This window comes from Crinia signifera, chromosome 6 (genome assembly GCF_055691185.1).
Source record: "Crinia signifera chromosome 6, ASM5569118v1, whole genome shotgun sequence".
NCBI lineage: Eukaryota > Metazoa > Chordata > Amphibia > Anura > Myobatrachidae > Crinia > Crinia signifera.
Window position 1 is genome coordinate 75,986,922 of NC_139222.1, and position 25,296 is coordinate 76,012,217.

At 41.6% G+C, this 25,296-nt stretch overlaps 1 long non-coding RNA gene across 1 annotated transcript; it reads right to left on the reverse strand.

Moving 5' to 3' along the window:
* Positions 1-1,494: 1,494 nt before the first annotated feature.
* Positions 1,495-25,296, reverse strand: LOC146006983 (uncharacterized). Its single transcript, XR_014444162.1, has 3 exons — positions 25,125-25,296; positions 21,690-21,742; positions 1,495-1,575 (listed from the first exon to the last, which is right to left on the reverse strand). It is a non-coding gene; the product is annotated as an uncharacterized LOC146006983 (long non-coding RNA).

Genomic DNA, 25,296 nt, shown 5'->3' on the forward strand with positions numbered 1-25,296 from the left:
ATAACTTTTGGGGGGACATTTCAATGTTCTGGGGTGTTTTTGGGCCATTTACCATTGTTCCCTATGATAATTTGGCTAAATTGAGCCATTTCACATTGTTTCCTATGGGAAATCGTGGTCATCGCGGGTAAATTGAGGCATTTAACATTGTTCTCTATGGGGAAATCGCGGGCATCGCGTCTGGCCATCGCACCCGATTTTTTTAGCGGCCGCGATGGCCCCGATTTTACCCCCGATGACCGCGATTCTGATCGGTGTGGCCGTGCTAGGAAACAAGTACCGTATTTTCATGGACAATTCATGTATAGGTTTTACTTAATGACAAACTCTAAACTGAAGTCCTAAGTGGAAGCTATAGCTATCTCTACTGTAATGATTCAAGAGGAAAGTAAAGGAGCTCTATGGTATTGGCTTACCTATTTGGTCCCACGTATGTAGACAATAATGAATAACTGCCATGCTGAGATACAGGACTTCAAATTGGTTGGAACCAACATATTTTGGGTCAGTCCTATCCAGCTTTCAATGAAAGCCAATTGCATTAGCCTCGGGCAAGAGCACACCAAACATAACCCACTTCACCTAGAAAGAGATAGTTACTTGACTATCAACCAGTTTTCTAGGCTTTGCCTGAAGATATTTGCAAATAAACAAAAACCTACCAATAAAGATTCTTCAGAATCAGGAGAAACGAGAATCATAACTCATTAATACCATGGTCAACCTATGAATTATCACATCAGAAACCATTTACTAGTTCATTCAACCACACCCTTGATAACTCAAATTTAACATCAGTTGGGAGTTCTGGCAGCAGTAGATTAGTCCTCTCTATTTCAAAAAGTCAGTCGACAAGGCAACACACCATGTCCTTCTAAATAGGTAACCAAACCAATATGGAGGGCCATTCTGACTGTACTGCTGTACTGTACTCAACCCTTGTGGCACCATATAAAATAATAATAATAATAATAATAATAATAATAATAATAATAACAATAATAATAATAATTATTATTATTATAATAAATACCTAAATCATTCTGTTTATAATTCTGCATCTCTGTCCAAAACAACTGTATTTTGGTGCATGGCCACAAATAGTTTAAAAAATCACCCTCATGTGTCTTACCTTTAAAACAATTTGTTTTAGAAGTCCCAATAATACAACAAATTTTATGGGTTTAAAACAGGGCTGGGCAACACCGGCCCTCCAGATGTTGATGAACAACACATCCCAGCATGCCTTGCATCAGTTTCAGCATGGCCACATAGCAAAACGAATGCAAAGCATCCTGGGATGTGTAGTTCATCAACATCTGGAGGGCCGCAATTGCACAGTCCAGGTTTAAAATGAACGATGTAACAATTTATAATGCATTTCAGCATAGGTTGTAGAAACCAGTTGTAAGTTTAACCTAACAACAGGTGCCAGTACATTACCTCAGGAAATATCTGTATATTCTCTCTTCCACTTATCCATGCCTTCTTTTGCCTTTCCTTTATTAAGTGTGACAGTACACAGTAGATATGGTCGCTGTATTTAATGCACCTGTTGTCCAAAGTTATAAACATCTATAAAACAAGAAGCATTGAGATCAGTAGGTTTATATAAATTACACCCCTTTCACACCAGCATAAATTCCCGGGTTGAGTCCGGGAACAACCCGGTACTACCTCTGGTGTGAAAGGTACCCAGGACAAATTACCGGGCTAATTTGCCGGCAATCCAACCCTGCTAGGTAGCAGGATTGTTCCCGGGTTCAACCCGGGTACCTGGCTGGTGTGAATGGGTTAGGGTATATTTACCCGGGTTGCCAGGTCCTCGGTGTCCTGTCCCGCGGGGATTTGATGCAGACGGCAGGCGCAAATGACGGGGCAGCCAGTGGATGATGACGACGCAGCTCTCCGGCGGCAGTGAGGGCACCGGAGAGCTGCGTCATCTTCATCCGCCGCCTGTCCCGTCATTTGCACCGCCGCCTGTGTGGATCCCTGGCCTGTGCTCAGGACCAGCAACCGGGGTGAGTATTCTCCCCACCTCCTGCCCACCTCACCCACCATCCCGATGCCATCCCGCCCGCCTCCTCCCCGCCCCCTTCACACACCAGAAAATGCAGGGACTTTTCTGGTGTGAATGGGTCCAAACCCGGGAATATCCCTGCTTGTCCCGGGAACTGAATTAGGGGTATTAGCTATAGTGAAACATTCTGCTTCTAAAATTAGTTTAAGATTTAATAACCCTCAGGGTCAGATATACTATCTAAATAGTGTAGCAAACCCTATTAGAGATCAGTAAAAGGATCCCTAATTTACTGATAGGCATTCTCCTATCCAAGAGTCTTATAATGTGGTAGAATCCCAAACCTTGCAGTGGGTTTCCTGTAGGAGAACCCCATTTGGGGCAAAACATTTTAAGTGGGCTAAAACTTTATCCTTCTTTATAGATGTGGATGCCACCGGTACTCCAGGACAAGAATTACAGTATAGAGATTTTTTCATGTTATGGCCCGGGATGTAATGACATCCAATTTTAATGGCAGGGAAAATGTCGCTCAAAGTCGTAGGTTAGAATCCCAACTTTTAATGGTATTTTTAGAGCAGGAAGCATCTTATTATTGAGGACCAACTAAAATGGGTCATAGTTGAAGACCAGGATGTAATAGTAGCAGTGTTAGAAAGTCTCACAAAAACAGCTCTATAAAGTTGGACATAACTGACTGTTTTTTTGGGTAAATTGAAATTGTATTCAGTAATGTTTAAATTTACTTACAAGTCCAAAATTAGAGAACATTTGTAACAAACAGCTTCAAAATTATTTCTATTCTAAAAAGTGCAAAATATACATTGATCTGTGAAAACAGCTCAGGTTTTTCCCAATTAATTGAATCTTATACGCATTGGGTGTGAACTGGACACACAAGCAGCATCTGCTGATTACAATTATATTGAGTTTGGCTATATTATGTATGTAATTGTGTACGCTTCTGATGTACATAATATGCATTTAACAAAGGAAAAAATAACAAGTAGAGTACGTGAGCTTGTACCGCTTCTTCATTGTAATTTATCTATCATTTTGAGAATGTAATTAATTTGTACTTTCTTCAATTTTGATTACATTGAATAATAAAAGTAGAAAATAAAATATAGTTTCTTATTTCAACTACGATGGACTAAAAAAGTAGAGAAGACCCTGTCCCTGTATTACCCTGAATCTCCTCCGATTTGGTGTACCTCCTTCAGGTAAGCTGGAAATATCCATTTTTTTAAAATAGCTCAAATAGTCACCAAAAGGGTGTGAACATCACAAATATTAACCTTTTTTATTTCACAGGTAACCCTCAAGTTCCCCCCACCCTTCCCAATTTCATATTAATCTTTTCACCAACTCATTCTGCACATATTTCTCTTAATACCAAGCGCTCTTTAAAAACCCTTTTTGCCAGCCTAACACTATAAGAGCTGCTCTTTTTATAGCGCAGTAACCACAACCCAAATTCCATTATTTTTAAAGCTAAATATCACTCATTTGCAGTTTCTGCATTTCAACTATGAGTATTTTTTTTCCATGTGACTGCCAGGTACCTTTAAAATTAAGCATTTTAGTCTTTTATTAACATTAGCCATCATTCAGTTTAAGGGGGATATTCAATCTCCGTCGAGCATCTCCCGTGGGGGAGATGCTCGACGGGCCCTATTCAATGCTGTCTTCCCCGACAGCATTGAACAGGGTTTCCTGTCAGAACGAGCCCGACATCTCTAGCTGTCGGGCTCGTTCTGCCGAGAACAGCCGGGAAGTGACGAGCTGCCGGCTGCATCTCGTCACTTCCCGGCCGCAACTCGCGGCCACGCCCCCTTCTCGCCGCTCGGCGGCCGGGACATTGAATCCCGACTGCCGAGCTCCTGGCGAGCTCACCGAGAACGGGACAGGGGCACGGCTGTCGCGCTAGCTCGACAGCCGTGCCCCAGACATTGAATACCCCCCTAAGTATCTGGATTTTATAGCAATGTCATATGGAAGATGGATTAAAAAGAAAAAGTTATTCATCCATATATGAATTCCGGTGAGTGTCCTCATTTTTCTCTGTAAACTATACTGGTATCTGGATTATTTACTTGGGAATATATATACTAGGATTGAACAGGTAAACATGCACGTAAAACATATTACTGTGAATCTCATTTTAAAATAGAGATTCTAATTCACAAGCATTATATGGTAGAAAAACAATATCTACAGATCTGAAAAATATACTAAGATTCTGGATTTTGGTAAAAACTACACTCCAACAAAGTTATTAAACACACAAATAAGGTAAATCTTTTATAGAGTAGCAAAAATGCAAAAATTCTATTAATGATGAAACCACTGCCATGTAATTTATATTAGCTTTAATGTGGTTCTAGCAGTATACAATATACAATGCCCTTATGTTAATATATAACATCTGACAACATATAAATGAAAGGAACCATGTTTAACCTAATTTATGTTTTTGTTTTTTTACTTTCCATTGATTTGGCAGTCCAATGATTTTGAAAACATATTTCATCCAAAACCCAAGAATTTCAATGTGCTCTGTAAGAGTTGTTTTTAATTCTAGGAATTATTTATAATACTGAAGGCTTCCTTTTGTCATCTTGTCTGGTGATACTTGGACAGAAGAAATGAATTATGAGTGTTCAATCCATTCAGATTGAAAAAGGAAGCAGCAGTAGGCAAAATTATAATAATTTTTCATCTCCATTGTAGAAGACAAGTCAACAATATTTGCATAGTCTTGCGGCGAGGTAAAGTGAACTATAATCATATGACATTGCTAAAGAAGGCACTGTTTTATGCATTTATGTATTTATGAAGAGCTTGATGAAGACTCATAAACAGAGGCATCAACATTAGTAGTCTGCTGAATAAATTACACCAGTGATCCGGCCTGGCAGCAAAAGCATTTAATGTTTTTGATCAAATATTCAAGATTCCATTTCATCTGAGGAGAAAAATGTTAATGCAATAACTATGAGGGGATTTTCTCATTTAAATAAAAAGGTCTTCCATTAAACACAAGCTTCTTGTGATAAAATTATAGATAAATTAAATGGAGTCATGCCAGTGTTGAATCTGTTTGTATGAATATATGAATTCCATGTGTTCGTTTTTCACTGGCACGCACAAAGGAAAGGTCCAGTGCAAGGTGTTGCTTGGAAACATTATGTTTTTATATTTTCAGTACTGATCCTTATCAAAATATACATTTTCCACTCTGAAATAAAATGTATAGCTCAAAATGAGAGTTCAGAATGCCTTATTAAAGGTAATAACGGTTAAGTACAGTGTTAAAAGTTCTAAATCGGGCATGCAGGGATGTGACTAGAACTCACTGGACCCCATAGCAACATTTTGAAGGGCCAATGTCCCGGTGATTTTTAAGACACCTCTCTAAAGCATGATATTGCCTAGTTCATTTTCTGAACCATAGTAGTGCCCTAAATTCATATGACAGTATGCACCATAGTAGTCATCAAGTAATTAAGAGATGTGATATTTCAAGAAACAGTACCACTCACAAAAACAAGAGAGCAAGAAAGGGAAGCACTGGTAGAAGTGTACGCAACAGAAAGCGTGCCTGAGATAGAGAATACCGAAAGAGAAAGCGAACTGACAAACAGGGTTTCTGCAAGTAACAAGAAGGGCATACCAGCCAGAAGGTATAGCGAAGATTATGCAAACATTGTTTTCAGTGAACCTCAGAGTATTTAAGAAACAAAAACGTGCAGTGATTGGGTGGAATGGAAATCTGCAATAGACACAGAGTTATCAGCACTGGAAGAGAATCATACATGGACTATCGTAGATAGGCCAGACAACTGTAAGACAGGCAAAAACAAGTGGGTCTTCTGCAAGAAGTTAAATGCGGACAGAAAAGTCACCCGTTACAAAGCCTGTCTTGTTGCCAAGGGATAAACTCAAAGATCCGGGATTGACTACGGTGAGATTTACTCACCAGTTGCAAGATACAGCACTTTTAGATTGGTAATTGCAGTCGCCGCCCTACACAATTTATAACTATACCAATTGGACTTCGATTCAGCATTCTTGAATGGAGAACTGGCTGAAGAAATCTATATGGAATCACCAGATCATTACAAAGAGAGTGAGTTCCAGACAGGGAAGGTATGTCTTCTGAAGAAATCATTATACGGCCTAAAACAGAGTGGTAAAACTAGATGCAGCACTACTTGAAATGAACTTTGTTAGATCAAAAACTGACCACTGCCTGTCACACCAGGGGTCTGAGTCGGGGAGACTAAGACCTCTGGCGTGGGTCTGGATCGGTATTTAAACCGGGCAGGCTGTAGGAGACCCTTGTGCATATACCTTGCACGACAGTGCACCCAGAGGCAATAAACAGTCATTTGTAAAATACAACCAGATTTATTAAACAGATGGTTGTAATGATCATTGGCAGTAAAGTATGCAGTAAAGTATAGGATAAATACAGTCACTGTAGGAAGCAATACTTTACAGCCTTGATGCGATTAAGAATTGATGGTAGAACATCGGATGCGGAATGGAATGAGGTATCCGGAGTATCGGACTGTAGATGAAAACTGGGTTATCCGGAATATCGGACTTTAGGATCGATGGCGGAACATCGGACAGGATCGATGGCGGAGCATCGGATAGGACCTGAGTCCTGGAGCTAGGCTGGAACCAATGCTGGTGAGTCTGGCAGCGGACACTGATCACAGGAGATGTTATACCCGGATGGCCACAGGAGACGGAATTCCTGGATAGCCTCAGGAGCTGGAATACCTGGAGGATCACACTGCAGCAGGGAGAGACAAACACCAGAAGACAACACTTGAATGTAGGAATGACAAATGAAGCACTAGCAAAGTGCAGGAGTCCTCCTAGCACCTTTATACCTGCAAGTGGGAGGAGACTTGGCTGGCCAATGACAAAAGTAATAACGAGTGCAGCTGTAGTGAGCTGCGGCATCAGGCAAGATTGCAGGCCTTGCTGCACAGCTGAGAGACTGTGGGGAGACACTTGAAGGTAAAAATAATGTTTGTTTTACCCAGACAGTGACACTGCCTCTATCACAAAACAGGAGAAAAGTTGTTCATAGCGGTCTATGTGGACGATATACTGATGGCAGGTCAAGAAGATCACATCAAAGGTGTGAGGGATCAACTACAATAAATATTCAAATTGAAGGACTTAGGACCAGCCAATCATTTGTTGGGAATGAGGATTGTCCAAGACTTGAAGAAATGGTTACAGTCAACCAACAAATGTATATTGAAGCAACTATTTCAAAGTATGGAATGGCAGATTCCAAGCCAGTAAATAGTCCAATTGACAAAAGTATCAAGATGGTGAAAGCTACGTCACAGTAGAAGAGATAGAGGAAATGCAAGATATCCCTTACAAGAACATGGTTGGAAGTCTTATGTATGCAAGTGTTGGAACCCACCCTGACATCACACATGCAGTCAGTCGGGTGAGCCAATTTGCAATTAATCCTGGAAGGCAACACTGGATCGCAGTAAAGAGAATCCCGAGATACCTGAAAGGAACAAGTTCCCTGAAACTAAAGTTCACAAAGACAAGCAACTAAAACTTGAAAGTCTTCTGTGATGCCGACTGGGGAGCAGATGAAGACGACCGGCGTTCCCCTACCGGCTATCTGTTTGCACTGGCTGGAGCAGCAGTTAACTGGGCAAATAGAAAGCAACCAACCATTGCCCTTTCAATGACTGAGGCCAAAAACATGGCTCTTACAGAGACATCCAAAGAAGCACTCTGGGTCAAAGAGACTTTGTGTGAATTAGGCCTACTCTACAAAGCAGAGACTATTACTATGCTTGTGATAACAGGGGAGCTATAGATATTTCCTGTAGTACCAAGCACCATGGACGGTCAAAGCACATCGCGATAAGACATCACTTAATTCGAGAATAGAGGACGACAAGTCCATCAACGTTGATTGCATAGCGAGTGAAGAAAATGTTGCCGGCATGCTTACAAAAGGACTGTTGACAAACTTGCTCACAATGTTTTTGCTGTCTTATATGAGTCTTTACTCTAACCATATGTTTTCGGTTACAGGTATAGCCAAGGAAAAAGTATAGTAATATGTTCTTTTATGTAGCCGGAGACAGTTTTGAGCAAGGGGGAATGTTGGAAAGGAGCGCTCAGCATCCTGTCACCATAGTTTCCCCACCAGCGAGGAGCCTACAGGCTACCTTGTGGCCTTGCAGGCACTGTAGCTAGCACAGAGTAGTCTCAGCATCCCTAATCGCTGTCACTATACTGAGTGAAATCGTGCATAGCCAAACAGCAGGGCAGTATCCTCTAACCCCGGCTGTTACAGCTTCCTCCTTTGAGCTTGGCGGGTGTTGTGTGCCGGAGAAGCGTGTACTGGCGTCATCCCATGCGTATAGAGCTTTCATCCCGAGCACTGGAGTGTGTATTCAGGGAGTCCTGTTATATCCCCGCTGTCAGCGAGTTCTGTATACGGAGGGATCCATTATTCACCCCGAAGGGCTAGAGGGACAGAGTCCGGTCCAGACTTCCCAAGTGCAGATCAGTCTGGACGCTCAGGGCTGCCGCCATTACCCTATAAGCTACAAGGAACAGATAAGTAGACAACTGCATCATACACCTGCTGAATATCACCTGTATGAGATTGTACCTGTGATTGTGGTCCATGCACCAGTTATATCATACCTGAAGTTAACCTCTGCAGTACTGTTGTACATTGCGTGCATATCATTTAGAATAAACCTTAAGCTGGTTAAGTCTTCTGAATTGTGTCGTCTAACAACCACAATCACCATTGCCAGATACTCTGCCAATAGAAATATACATGTTTGACATTGTGATAGTAGACATTGACATGTTGACCTCCCGTTCATGTCAACATTCTAAATATCAACATTTGGAACTTGTCAACACCAAAAAAATTATACCACACTTTACAATATATAGTACCATTGTGCCTTACTACAGGGTAAAAAAAACGAAAATAAAAAAAATAAATCAGACAAGTTAATAACAAACAGATTAGGGGAGGTATCCAATTAGGTGCCGTAATTTACAGCTGGTAATTGTGTCTCCAGGGGATCTCCAATTAGCCATGACAATCTGTCAATAACAGGAATAATTATCAATCAAAATGGAATCTTTCGGTTTATACTTAAAAGGCACTGACTCCTCTATGGCTCAGTTAGGGGAAAGACATTGTCTCCTGCTTAGGCAAATTGCACAAGCAAACAAAAGGAACCAAAGTATTCAGTGTGGGCAATTTTCAATTTTTTTAAACCTATAGTAAATAGAATTGGTCTAAAATTTATTGGAATAATCTCATTAATGTTGTATTAATTTTATAATTTTTAAAGCCATATTAGAAGTGGTATTATTGTTACATTTTATTTATAAGGCAACACAAATGGTTCACAGTGCTGTATATAAGGCATACATAAAACAATGTGAGTACATAAACGTACTGTCACGTTGCAGGGACTGACAAACCAAACCAGAGCACAGGTAACAGTTTCAAAATTCTCAGTACACTATACAGCTGAGATGTACGGAAGCAAAATAGTCATTGGCATACTACTTGGGGCTGGCAACCATTGTAAGAGATGAACGTTTATGAGTGAGAGGAGATGCAGGTTTTAGTGGTTGCTGAGTGAGCTAAAAAGAGCTAAAAATTAATTTGTTAGAGAAGAGGGTCTTGCTCAAAGGAACTTACAAACTGAGGGGAGGGGTCAGGGAAGACAGCCAGAAGAGATTAGAGCAAGTGAGCAGTTAGTGTCCTGTTGGCAGGAAGTAAGCATGGCAGAGATAAGGCAAGGGGGGTGGAAGAGCAGCCTTGAGAGTAATGGGGCATACATACAGGGTGACATAAGTATAATTTCTAAGCGATCTGACAAAATTTCTTAGAAGTGAAACACGGATCGCTCCGTGTTTATGGCCCTCGACGACAACGCGTTGCTATTGCTGGGCTACATATTTCAGCATGCTTGAAATATCTAGTCATTGCTCGTGTTCTCTCCATTGAGAACACAGGCAGTGACACATCACTCAGCACACCTCGCTTGTGCAACGAGGTGTGCTGAGCGAACTGTACTTAAATAGCACAAGGCTCCCATCACCCAGTGTGTGTGAAGGGTGCGCTTTGATGAACATGGGGCGATGGGGGAGCCTGTGCTGGGTGACATGCTTAAGCATGGATTGCTCAGCACACATTGCTGCACACCCGTGATGTGTGCTGAGCGATCTGTGCAGAGCAGCATTTTATGTATGCTAATAGGCAAAACGCTGCGATCTTAGCAGGACTGCATGCACTGTCTTTCCCTGTGGACAATGGGGATGCATGGGACCACCCAGGGACATGCGGTGAGGTAAAGGGCTCAAGAGTCCCAGGCAAGTACCAGAGCCAGATATGCACACAAGTACCAGAGCCAGATATGCACACAACATGCCACTATTATACACATGTGCAGCAGTATACATTGCTGGAGATTCGCTGAGTTTTGATAAGAGATGCACAGAAAAGGTAGCCAGGTGAGGCACTGCCTCACCTGCCATAGACTCCAGAGTTTTGACTATAAAAATGATTAGAATAAAAAAATAAGTGATCTAGTCAGATAGGTTAGAAATAGGGCTGAAATCACCCTGTGTGTTTGCCCCTTAAGAGTGAGGAACCTAATTTCAGTGAAAGGGTGCAGTATTATCTAAGAGTATATACATGGATGGTGGATGCATTGATCACAAATTCTGGTAATTAATGTATTCTTGATAAATTATAATATAAGGAAAAGCGGAAACAGAGAAACTCTTTTTGTTGGGGCACTTCTTGTTATTTAAAGATATTAGACAAAAATCATTTATTCAATTTTGGATAAAAAAGAAATACATAACATATAACACTAAAGACATACAAAATACAGCTATTGCATATGCACTCTGTGTAAGGTATACTGTGGAGTTAAAGCCTACTTTGGATAAATAGCTAACTGTGCTTGAATGAGCGGAAAATACTTTTAATAATTCATTAATAACGGTATAAATTACCTATTTTCAGAACTTATGCTATATAGTCAACATCGGATCGGCATCGGATCTGAATCGGATGCAGATCGCAAGGGTTTTAACCCTTGCGATCCCGATCCGATCCCGATGCGCGTTCACGTATCGGAAGCCAGAAAGTCTTGGCTGCCTTGTCTATATAGTGCAGATCTGCACTATATAGTCAAGATAGGATGCAAATCGGACGTGCCTTAAGATCCTATCCACGATCCTATCTGGTCAGATCGTGGATAGGATCTTAAGGCACATCTACCGTGTGTACACACCATTAGATGTCCCCATTGGCTTAGAGATTTTATTGACACACTGAAACAGATAGAGTGAATTGTCTGTTTCTAAAATGTTACAATATGCATAAATTCCTAGAGGCAGCTGTATAGGTTTACTCTTAAAGTCACAGGATAGTCAGGGATAGGGAGAGCATGAAAAGATATAACCTTTAGTGCAGGATGCCTGCTGTGCAACATCATATAGGTTTTTACATTGATGATGCATGAGTATCTCCTGTTGACTCTATGTTATATATAATAGCCGGAAAGTAAAAAATGAGTTAGTTTGGAAAACGACCTGTGACAGGACTAGCCACTAACACTTACTAGTTCCCCTCATGTAGAGTTTACAGCGGAGGGGAAGATTCGGTGTTTGATCTCCGTGTCTCAAAATCCTGACAGGTATAGAGAGCTACTGCTGTCGGCTATACGCCCTTAACCTGCCAATGAGTGGACTCAGAAGTAATAGTTTAGGCAGGGAAGGCTGATATTTACAGAAACCACATAAATAAGAAGTTTTCAATTAAGAGTCATAACACAATCTTGTGCGGGACACTTCGTCTGAGTGTATCAATACACAAATTAAACCCAGCATCAGACTGGACCGTCTGTCTGCCCGTGTTGAATCCATGTCCAGAACACTAATTTATGTAGAATATAGTCAGCAGTATGTAGCTATCAATCGGATTGCAGCATATATCAAAATAAAATCCAATTTACGCCCTGTTATGATAATATTTATGTTGTCTTAAGAATACAGTTCAGGGTATATCTCACAACATATAGGTATATTAATGTATTTGTACAGTGAAGCCTCTTTACACTTAATCCTAAATTATTGATTGTTATTAACTGGATATTGAATGTCTTTGTAACATTGCACAAATCTTGCTCAGCATCAGATTGGACCATCTTTCCACTGGTATCTTATTGTGTCTCAACTGTCACATTACATTCAGCTATATTTTTAGGATAACAAAGTGTGACTAAGAATTTGCATATGCACTTAGAAATAAGTATACGGCATACAATCCTACTGTGATCATAACACTAGTGTAATATTCGGGTTACATTACCACATCCCTTGTGTAAGATTAAACGGAGTGCTGTCTGTCCAAGTGTTAGTTAGGCCCTTATTCAGATCTGATCACAGTACAAATTTGTTCTCAAAATGGGCAAAACCATGTGCACTACAGGTGGGGCAGATGTAACATGTGCAGCCAGAGAGAGTTAAATATGGGTGGGGTGTGTGGAAAGTGAAATCTAAAATGCAGTGTACAAATTATGCAGCCAGTATTTATCCTGCACAGAAACAAAATAACTCACACAAATCTAACTCTCTCTATACATGTTACATCAGCACCACTTGCAGTGCACATGGTTTTGCCCATTTTGAGAACAAATTTGCACTGCGATCAGATCTGAATAAGGGCAGTAGTGCAGGGAGAAGGCACGGAGGTCCCAATATGGTGTATTTTGAGATTGTATTCTCTGTGTAGGGATAGCGAGAGGACCTGTAGCTGTGGAGCAATGCCCGGATATCGGTCCTTGTTTGTTAGCCCCTAGTCCGTTCACTACTCTGGTGTCAGCCGCTGTATCTGTGAGGACATCTGGGAAGGCACGGAGGTCCAAAGTACTTGTCTCCGTGCACTTGCTGCAGAGGTCTGTACACAGTCTCAGTCCTGTGCTGTAGTGCAGGGAGAGCGGGAAAGTCCCGGTTAACTGCCCGTTGTGTAGGTGATCTGCGTCCCAGCGTCTCACAGCGCAGATTGCCTGTCAGAAAAGTATGCCGCAATAGTTTAGAGATATTGTGATGGGGGGTACATCATGATAGGTTTGCACTGTGCGCACAGTGCATTCCTTGTTGAACCGACGATATCGCTTCGCCAAAGAGCTTGTTCACGGTGAAGGAATTGACGGGAGGGTTTGAATTTAAAAGGAAATGTTCCTAATTAATTGAGGATGATTGGAATGTTAATTCAATTATATTTAATGGCTGTTATTTCTCTATTACTCCCACACAAACCAAATGGTAAATGGATTACTCAATGTTAAATACATTATTATAAGGAAAAGACACTGAAAGAAAAAGTATATATATATATATATATATATATATATATATATATAAAAATTAAATATTTATATCTAAAAATTATTGATACTTGTGTGTCACGGCGCCATGCTACATCCGGGTGTACGCTCGCCACGAAATATGTCCAAAAAAGTAACTTAACTCCATGCCAACATGGATAGTTCATGCCTCCACTATCCATGTTGGCATGGAGTTGATTTTAAATAGTGTGGCGAACGTAGCGAGCCCGAGCCCGCAGCGTGGGCGAGCGAAGCGAGCCCCGCAAGGGGACTCAGACGCACGGCGCCATGCTGGAGCCGTGAAACTACACAAGTACCAAATTATTATATACAAAAAATCTTATATATAAAGAAATATATGTACACACATTAATCATTATAACGAAATAATTTTTGTTATACAGTTTTTTGGAAGAATTTTTATATATAATGAGAATAAAATATGAAAAAATATATAATACAAATTCAAGAAAATTATGAAAAAGAATATATGAATATTTTTTTTATTTAATATATGAAAAAAATGAAAATTTTTTTTTTTTTTTTAAGATAAGGTTCATAATAAATAGAGTATGTAGGATAGACAATAATCATGATATTCAAGATAGGAGATTGATTATGAAATGAGAGGATAAGCACATAAATAAGTGTGCTTATGGCCGTGTCATTGGACTTTTCAATTAGGTGAGCAAAATTATAGTTCAATTAAAGACAAAAATAGTTGTTAGGGAAAGAAGCCAATATCTACCTCGGAGTACCCTCAAGATGTGTATTGGAAATATTAATTAATTGAATGTACTTTGGTATTGTTACAGTGGGTGAGTTTCATGAATTATCTTGTTTGTTAAATTATAATATAAGTACAAATTGTAAACACTTAATTTCTAGAGTGGAAATAAACAATGAGGTGGAATAAAACGATAAGTATTAAATTCATTGTGAATGATAAATGGTACTCCAGCCATTCAGTTCCTATCACATGAAAGGATGTAGCCAGCTACATCTTTGCAGGGGCTGGCGGCCGGCTAGCAGGGGCCAGCGGCCGGCTACTGCCATGGGTGCGCACACACGAGACGCTAGCACGCCCGTGGCGATGGAGCATGCTGTCACCGCCGGTCCCCCTTGCCGCCCCGGACCCCCCTCCCCGGAATAGGCAGCATCTCCCTGAAACGGAGACGGGCAGAGAGACGCTGCCGAACTGCCTTGATACTGGGACGTGCGTGCACGTGAGAGGCACGTGTGTCCCAGTCCCTATCGCTGGTGCTCGCCAGAGAAGGGGATCTGTTGGACACCCTCAATGGATGGAGCCGGCTCCATCCGTAAGTTTTGGTTTAAGCAAAAGGAATCAGTTACCTTTATGAAGTACTTAATTTGGTTGCTAGCACACTTGAATGCAAATCTGTTACTAATAATACGTAAGGGTTCAGTCAATATGAAGTGGCAAACTAATTAAACTATATTTTCTGAGAACAATGATAGGAGAATAGAAGCCATGTAAGCCATGTTTACCAATGGACTTATCCTGAAAGTGAAGTTGACTTGATATCCGTCTAAGTTTTATTTCAGTATCAAGCATGCATTCTTATGTGAAATAATTGCCTGAATTTGCAATCTATAATTAATTATGTACACTATTGACACAGGGACTTAAATAATGATTAGTATTTTGTATTCTTTAGGAAATACAGTATATTACCCTTTGTGTAGAAGCGTTCATGATGACATTGATTTCTAATTGTAAATGTGAATCTGAAGACACTATTGGATGGTTTTGTTGGAATCTCTCTTTAAGGAATGGGATCATTGGGTATACAAGCATTAAGTCTACAAGCATTAGGTTGACACCACTAGGTCAACATGCAGGAAGGTCGACATGATTGAAGGTCAACATGGGTTAGGTCGACAGGGTCATTAGATCGACATGGGGAAGGTCGACAGGGCCATAAGGTCGGCATGGGGTTTTTCACTGTTTTTTTACCCGAGTGTCGACACAGTCGACATTGACACTGAAACGTAGCACCGCGTCCCCTCGCATGGCTTGCTGCACTCACCATGCTTTGGTCACACTATTTTATTCTCCAACCACGCCCTAGTGGATGGTAGGGCATGAAATACCGCCTGTCGGCACACAAAAAAGTGAAAAGCTCCCACGTCGACCGTTTGAACCTGATGACTTCACCGATGTCGACCTAATGACCCTGTCGACCTAGCCCATGTTGACCTTCAGTCATGTTGACGTTAATGCATGTCGACCTAGTGGTGTCGACCTAATGCTTGATGAAAGTGACCGTATCCCCTATTTAAGTGCATAATGTAACTGTTCTTAGTAAGCCATATCCCAAAAAAGATGCCAACAGTAATGAAATGCATTGAATAGATTTACTGTATTGGAATTTGGAAGTAACATCAGTTAGTATCAAGCAGCATGCATTCTGGGTGAAGTGGAACTGCTGAATACTTAATGAATTACATTATTTTATGAATTTTAATTGCCACGCCTGATGACTTGTCTGTATCTATAAATGGTCATGTCTTTTAAGTTGTGCTGGTGGTAACATGCAAAAATCTAGGTGGCTTGATTAGATTCTTTTGCGTAGGTTAAAAGGAACTGATGTCATATACTGTAGTAGTTGCTGAGAGTTCAAGAAACTACTAGGTAACGTTGATAACTGGAATCTGGCATGTATTCAGAAGTAGCAAGATAATAATGAGGCTTTTAAAGGACCAGAACAGGCAAACCAGCACCAAAACCAGTCGGGAGAGCTCGACTGGATGCAGAATTCATGATAGAACTCGAACTGGTTAATTAGACTGGACTGGAACTGGATTGCTGAAATGGACTGGAACCGGAATGCTAAGTGCACTGCCTAAGCAAGAATAAGTGATTCTGACTGGCTGAGAGAGAGAGAGCAAGTGACTCTCGAATGATGGCTCCCGTGCACCAGTTCTAGGGGTAACTCCATCATGAGCAACTGCATAGAGACATGAGACCAGCAGAGCATGCTGACTTTAGAGACAGTGGAGGGGCAGGTAATGGGAGCAGAGAGTCCGTTGTGTGACATTCAGAATTAAATACATTTCTAAGGGCCTTTCATCTTTAAGTTCTATAGCATTTAGTTGTATTGACCAATGACTGGACTAAAGCAGTGGTTCTAAAACTGTGGGTCCTGACCCCAAAGTGGGTCCCAACTCCATGTTGCTGACCATCAGGCTGATGACTATTCTAATCTCAGTCAGTGATTCAAGTAGTCTGAAATATCTGTTGAATTGTCTGTTATGTTAGACTCCTCCAATCATTTTGTGCCTCCACAATGCTGCCATGTATGTGCTGTCTGCTGACTACACATGTGATGTGATGACCTTCTGCAGTAACTGCTGGGGTCCTCTAATCATTTCTATTGTCTGATGGGGTCACACAGCAAAATAGCTTTAGAACACCTGGTCTAAAGCCTTTACTTCATTGGGTGTTTTTTGGTGCAAGAACAGAATAAGTATATAGGAGGAAAGGACCTAATAAATACAACCAAGTAATAATATTGGATGGGAAGTCCCACAAGGTGATGTCTTTTAACAGAAAATACAAATCGTCAATATCCAATTGTAATGTATACATACTGTATAAGTGTTCTGTTAAGTTCTAAAATGAATAGCTATCATACTACATTATCAGTGCTCTGTTGGTGTCTGTTTTATCTAGTTAAGTGTACAAACTGTATGGGTTCAGTTGTAGCAATGGAAGTGTCCAGTTGAAACATGGGTGATTAGAAGCAGGACTATAGGCAAAGATGACTTAAGCTGGCCATACATCTACAGATTGATTGTCAGATCTGACTGGTTGAAACGAAAACCTGGTAATATCTGAGTGACAGTTTTTGGCAGTTTTCCAGGATTTCAAAGCAAATGGTCACCTGCCATTTGCTCTCATCCACTACCAGGATTTTGTTCCAACCAGCCAGATCAGACAATAAATCTGTAGATGTATGGCCAACTTCAGATGAGATGTTTCAAAATAAATGTTAAAGTATGCATAGAATTTATTATTAGTGATACTGTACAATCAATCAAATCATGTGTTTGCATGTGACCTGTATCAGATCCAACATGGTAGGGATCATTCAGTATTGCTCTTTACTGTATATATTCAGAGCACCATGATGGACAGTTAGTTATATGAAAAGCAAAGGAAATCCTTCTTCGAGGTAGCTTGCCACCCATAACTTGAAGTGTCAGCAATGCCACTAAGAACACCAGGGACCAAATGTAAAGGGTTAGAGAATCGGGAATCAATTACACTGCAAAACAAGTCTTACGTATTTTGCCATTTAACTGATTGCCGCTTTACATTTTTTGGGGGAAACTCCAAAAATCTCTCACTTTCCGATTCTCACACCCTATGGCATTTGGCCCCTACTTTGGTTTGTATGATATCTGTAACGGATGCTCCTAAGAATGCACTAGGCCAGGGGTTCTCAAACTCAGTCCTCAGGACCCCACACAGTTCACGTTTTCCATGTCACCCGGCAGGTGCATTCATTTCTTATTGACACATTTTAAAAGATACACAGATGGAGCTAATTATTTCACTTGTGATTCTGTGAGGAAACCTGGAAAACGTGCACGGAGTGGGGTCCTGAGGACCGAGTTTGAGAACCAAGGCAGTATAGAACCTGGCCGGGCTCAGGTACTTTTCAGGGGGCATGGGCAAAACATACAGATGGAGCGTCTCTCTTTCAGCGCCGGGGATCACCAGAATGTCCCCGCTGGCGATTGCCAGGCAGAGAGGCGCTCCATCTGACTGGGACACGTCCCAGTCTATTGACGGGGGTGCAGCGGGTCCCTGCCCATCTCCGCTTCACGGAGACAGGCAGGGTTAGGGGGGGTCGGGGCGGCGAGGGGGACCGTCCGCGGCGACGGTGGTGTGTACCTGGGGGAGCTCCGTTGCCACAGGGCGCGCAAGCGTCTCATGCGCACGCACCCCCTGGCGAGAGCAGGCGGCTAGCGGGGGCTGGCGAAAGTTTCACCAGCCCCTGCATGAATGAGGCCGGCTACATCGGTATGAGACGTGGCAAAGCACCCTTAGAATACAATTCAGGAAAATTGCAATTTAAGGACTTTCCTGGCCACACAGCAGCATGTTCTGCACAGAGAAAAGATCTACAGTTGCAAGGTAATGGGGCCCCACTGGGCACCTCTATCAAACCTTGGCCCATGTGATAAGAATCCCCTTCCCCTCTCTTGGAGCCACTGATTGCTGTCCCCTCAGTTTAATGTCACAATGACATATATTCGGGGATGGTGGGAGTGGGTTCCTGCTCCAGCGCTATTTATAGGAAAAATATGAAAGATTATATAAGCAATAATGCTCTTTTGTTTTATAAATAGCCCTCAACGTCTTTCAGAATTGAAAAAACAAAGCTGTATTATTGTTATAAGAATAGAATGAGAAGCACATCAAATGTATTTATATTTAATAACAGGGCTAATATGTTGGGAAAGATGCTATCCAGGCAGTTGTATTGTAGATGCATATCTATTAAAGCAATTACCAATGAATAGTAAAACATCTGTCCCCCCCTCCCTTTTTTTCTAGCAGAGAGAGGGTTAAGTAGCATCCTTTGCATGAATCCCTCTGCTCAGCTTCATCTAGCCAGAGAATAAAGAAAACAGATCATAAGCCAAGAACTGATCAGACCAAATTTATAGTGCAGCAGAATGCTGTTAATATGCTAGTGATGTCTGGATCTTCCTGGCTGAGCTATCATCAAGGGACAAGCTGCTATTCTGGCACTACGAGCGCTCTTCAAACTCCTGCGTAGCCTTCATATCAACCTGCCAGGCTGGCACCCCCTGCTTACAGTTTCTCAGAAGGTATTCATCACTGTCCTTATCACTTCCAAACATCTGACACACGGAGAAGACGATTTTCATTTTTAAAGGTGCAGGGATCGGTGAAAATAATCTCCTGCCTATAAACACCTAAGTGTTTGCTTTATTGAAAAGAGAGGACAAAGAATTCTTGAATTAATGCTTCGAAAGCTAGTCTGCTGCCTTCTGATTGCCTCTGTGTGAGGGAAAGAGATGTAGTTTCACTTGATGCCAACAGATGGCAGTGTTTCAGTGACACACAGACCCTAGACTTATATTGTATATAGATGTCTATATATATATATATATATATATATATATATATATATATATATATATATACATATATATATATATCGTTGCCTGATGACGATGTGGAAATGAAATACATCGAAACGTTGCAGTCACTTCTGGAGTGAGACTATTGTTATTGAGCGCCATCGTACAGAATACTATATGCGTAGATACCCGTTGGGAAGTCTTCATTATTTCTACCTATTAAACCTGCATATACTGGAGTGTTGCCCAGACTGGATTATATATATATATATATATATATATATATATATATATATATATATATATTATATATATATATATATATTGTGTTATTTTTAAGTGGTAGCAGCTCTCCCACCTCATCCATATACCACCTGTTCCCCGCTCAGGCATCAGACCACGGCAGTCTTGCGGTACCTGCCCGTGCACCACGCTGTTTGTCAGTCCCGTCCCACCCGGCCCTGGGCGTACCTCCGGCGGTGATTGTGTGGTGTCGGGTCCTGCTCCCCTGCCCTGGTAAAACACCCAGCCCCAGTCTCGCACCAACCGTGTCTCAGCTCAGCAACCAGCGGATGTCTCACCCCTTCCCCCTGGTGACTGTGCCCTCCATCTCAGAAACCCAGGGACTGTCTCACCCCTCCTCTTCCTCTCCCCCATGCTCAGGTACACACCCCGTGGCTTCCCCATCCCCCCCACACCCACACACAGGAAGCTATGCCCAAGAATGCCAGGGATGCCATCAGGGGGGTACTATGCCAGGGATGCCATCAGGGGGGTACTATGCCAGGGATGCCATCAGGGGGGTATTATTGGGGCAATTGTCCCAGGTGTGCACTACAGTGCACACCCCTGGGCAATGGGCAAGTAGTTCCCCCTGGCAATGAGAATTTATCTCCCCCATGGCAATGAGCATGTAGCTCACCCTGGGCAACAAACAAGTATTCCCCATGGCAACAAGCATGTATTTCCCCCATGGCAATGAGCATATAATTCCACATGGCAGCAATCATTTACCCCCCATAGCAATGAGTATGAAACCCATAGCAACAAGCATGTAACCCCTGGCAGCGAGCATGTAACCGCTGGCATCGAGTAAGAAATCCCTGGCAACAAGCATGTAACTTCTGAAAACGAACATGTCGGTAAGCAGCAGTTATGTGTAGTATAATATGTAATAGGCATTACGGTGTATGGCATAATGTGTAATAGGCATTACAGTGTGTGGCATAAGTATATTGGGCTTCACGGTGTGTGGCATATGTATAATGAGCAACACGGTGTGCGACATATGTATAATGAGCATCACAGTGTGCGGCATATGTTTAATGGGCATCACGGTGTGTGGCATATGTATAATGGGCATCATGGTGTGTAACATATGTATAATGGTTATTACGGTATGTGACCTATGTATAATAAGCTCATTATACATATGCCACACACCGTGATGCCCATTATACATTTGCCACACACTGTGATGCCCAATATACATGTCGCTCTATCTGTCCCCGCTGTCACTCTCTCTCTGTGTCCCTGCTGTCACTCTCTTTTGGCTCATACCGTGTGGCACAATGTGTAAGGGGCACTAGTATTAGATAGTATAAAGGGTTCTACTAGTGTGGTGTATAAAGGGTATGTGGTGTGGTGTGGTATGCTACACTTAAAGACATGCCCCCTTTTCAGTGGCCACACCCCTTTTCACAGAGCGCACAATATATGCAATCAAATAAGAAAAATGTAAATAGTGCAGAAAAGAAAGAAGGACTGATACTTAGCATTGGTAGGGGCATAATGGACATGACACAGATCATCCCCTCCATGAGACAGACATAGTTCCTATGCAGCTTTGGTCTAACGATCTCTCTCTCTCTATATATATATATATATTTGTATTAAAATTGCCACAAGTTAACATTGGACCTAAACTGGACTACTAAAAAGGTAACTATTAATTTAGGACCGCAAGTTTTAAATATATTGTTTTCTAATTAACATGAAGCCCATCAGCACCAAGCACAGTCCATTGTTATTCCACATTGGGATAGATATGTCTAGGAAGAGGTAAAACGAATATCACCTACCCCCTCATGCACGAGTGGGCTTGATTATCATCATCATCCTCCTCCTCCTCCTCCTTTTTACATAAAAAAGCAAAAAAAAAGAAAACAGTGACTTATAATTCAAGGCATTATAGAATTAGTACAGGCTATATAAACATACTGTAGCTGCATCAGCAAATGACACTGAGGTTTTGTAGAGAGTTGGAGAGCGGCAGAGGTAGAGAATTCCATCGAAAAGGAGCAGCACATGCAAAATCTTACAAGTGGGAGGAAGTAATAAGTAAGCAGGAGAGTTGGCATGCATAAGTGGAGTGGAGAGAACTGGCGGGAGTATAAAGTGAAATTTAGTTTTTGGCTTGGTTTAAATTAAACAAAAAAGATAACAAGTTATAACCATTTATAAAAGTCTATATAATAATAATAATAATAATAATAATAATAATAATAATAATAATAATAATAATAATTTAAAAAAAAAAGAAAACCAGGAAAAGAGGTAAGCAATTCAATACCCCAAATTCGGATTTAAAATCTAAATTCTAAACTGTAGAAAAATCTGTACTGGGGACTCTGTTTGGATTGCATCTCTTCAGGAGTTCACGTGAAACCCACGTTTGGACCCACAAAATTTGGGGGATTCAGATTTCTGGAGAACTTGACTGCACAGCTCTAGCCTTATATTGGAATTACATGTTTGTTTAGATCTACTCTATTCTTGGCAATAAAAGACATTGAAGGAAACAAATAATTGGGCAGTATAACAATGATTTGTCTGAAGTTTTTTTCTCTGGGGAGAACCTTGTCTGCTCAAAAAAAAAAAAAAAAAAAAAAAAACTGTTCTATTCACCCATAAGCTCTCATTGGACTAAAAGAAACATTACAGATAAAAAAAACCCCAGAAGTATTTATTGTATTTGCCAGGCTCTGTTACGAGTAACAATAATGAAATCATATGGGATTAATATAGTAATGGACTGGAGACACACTAGTATGAATTAGCTGTAACAAATGACATGCGGAGTCTGTTATTCTATCACACAACATAGCACTTGCTGTCATTTTTACATTAGAATAAGGAAACTGCTGTCAACAAAACAGCGTGATATACAGATATTTTCTCTGTGTTTCATTTTCATTCAAAGTCAGTATTGAAGATTTATTATTGTGTCTGCAAGCACAAGAGTTATATGTGGAATCACAGCTATTGTGTGCTGACACATTTGATTTCAATCTACTTTATCATCATGCCAGTTACTTATTTTTACTCAAAGTGAAAATATATATACAAATATAATATATAAAACAAACAAATATAATATATAAAACAAACACATATAATTCTGATTACCCTGTATTACAACCTTACAGCCATTGTCTGAATTACAGGCATCCGGATAGGATACGATTTCAATGTTGGCAGTTGGAATACCGACACCAGAATCTTAGCAATGCTGGTCGGAATCCTGACTGTCGCCAACCTGATCATAAATATATTAAGGAGGGTTAGACTGCAGGTGGGAGGTTTATGGTTTAGACTGCAGGTAAGTAGGTAAGATTAGCATAATTTAAAGTCTTTTTGGGGGGGTCTGCGCACTGTCCTCTCTTGTGCGGCGCTAGCTGCTGCACTGCCAGTGGCGTAGCTATGTTTTGGGTACCCCCCGTCGTTAGGGGGGGCGCCCCCCTGCCGCCACCCCGCCAAGCACCCCCCTTCGCCGCCCCACCAAGCACCCCCGCCGCCCCTCCGCCCATGCAAACCCCCCCCAATCCCCCGCAGCCTTACCTATCGCGCTGGTCCCGGCGGCTCAGTTCTTCTGCTGAGGACCACCACAAAATGGCCGCCCCCATACAGCAGACAGTTTCAGAGAACTGTGTGCTATATGGGGGCGGCCATTTTGTGGTGGTCCTCGGCAGAAGAATGGAGCCGCCGGGACCAGCGAGATAGGTAAGTCTGCGGGGGATTGGGGGGGTGTAACTATAGCACCGCAGCCCCCGGTGCCTCCACATGCAAAGCGCCCCCCCCCCCCCCCCGCGGTGGCGGGGGCTGCGGTGCTATAGTTACGCCGCTGTGCACTGCCCAGTTGACCGTTCTGGGTTAGGTTATCAATTTCTCAGGGTGAAGTTTAGTGCAGTGCTGCACTAAACTTCACCCTCAAAGATTAGCATAATAACTGAAAAGGTGTGGAGATCATGACCATTAGGATGCCACCGTCAGCCAGATGCACTAAGGAGAGTGATAAACAACCAGCCAATCAGCTCCTACCTGCTAAGTCACAGACTGTGTTTAAAAAATGTCAGGCAGGAGCTGATTGGCTGGATGTCTTTTGAAGCGTAGTGCATCTTACCCAATGTCTTACACCTTATCTGAAATTTAATAAAACTACAGAATATCTACCACTCAAACTAGAAAAAGTAATAATCTTTTTACCATTAAGGCATATGCCTTAATGTATGCGTTCCTTGTGCAATACAGATATGGTATGCACAGTGTCAGTGCTGCTAATTCATAGACTTGTGTGCTCACTGCAATACACAGATCCCACTGGGATCCAACATCCATATCTCTCCCTACAGCCACATCATTCAGTATCGGAATTTAGTTCCCACAAACATTCTGCCTAATAGCCTAAATCTTCACACTCTGTCTAATGCTCAGTCCATGCATCCCTCTCCCCAAAGACAACCTCATTCCTGACATCAGTCAACACACACGTCTCAAGTGCCATTCAACTTTCTAAATACCTACCACAGAGGTTCTTAAATGCGATCCACAAGGAACATTTACTATCCAAGTTTTAAGAATATCCATGCTTGGCCACAGGTGCCCTTATTAGTACCTTAGTCAATATGATTTAAACATTTTTGATGAGTTATGGACATCCTTAAAACGTGGACCATTCGGGTACCTCACAGACCGTGTTTAATAACATCTGGCCTACCAGCATCTTACTGTTTATATCACACTCATAATCATAACTGTACATTCTCCACAGCTCCTCTGATTCAGCCCTTCCTAAACTGTACCATTACCTCACCTCCTAGATAATCACCATTTCTACTGTTAGGCTCATTTCTCTTTCAAAAGGTGTGGAAAAGCAGCGCTGAATGTGTTAAAAAATATTTTCTATATAGGCAATCAATCGGAGGAAACCCACACAAGTACAGGGAGAATATGCTAACTCCACACAGAGCCATGATGGGAATCAAACCCATGACCTCAGTGCTGAGAAGCAGTAATGCTAACCATTACATCATCCATGCTGCCCCATGAGTTATAGGTTAGTTATGAAAGAGAAATGAAAAAGCAAACGGCGCGCCCTAAGATGTGGTAGTGGCGCTCGGCTGGTTGAACTTCACTAAGCAGCTACTAAATGTGGGTAGTCAATCCCCTAGAGACTAGAACAAGGAAAAGGTTGTGGAAAAGCAGTGCTGAATGTGTTAAAAATATTTTCTACAAACCAATTGGACTGGTTTTATACAAGACGTAGGTGTTTTTAGGCTGGTCCAAAGAAGGGTCCATTTCACCAAAGGAGGATAGCTGGTGGTGTAGGGGTTTGATGTCAAAACCTCCTGTGCTGTGGTCTGCAAGAAGAATATAGGGCTGGTTCGGATGGGTCCAAATAAGGCAGGA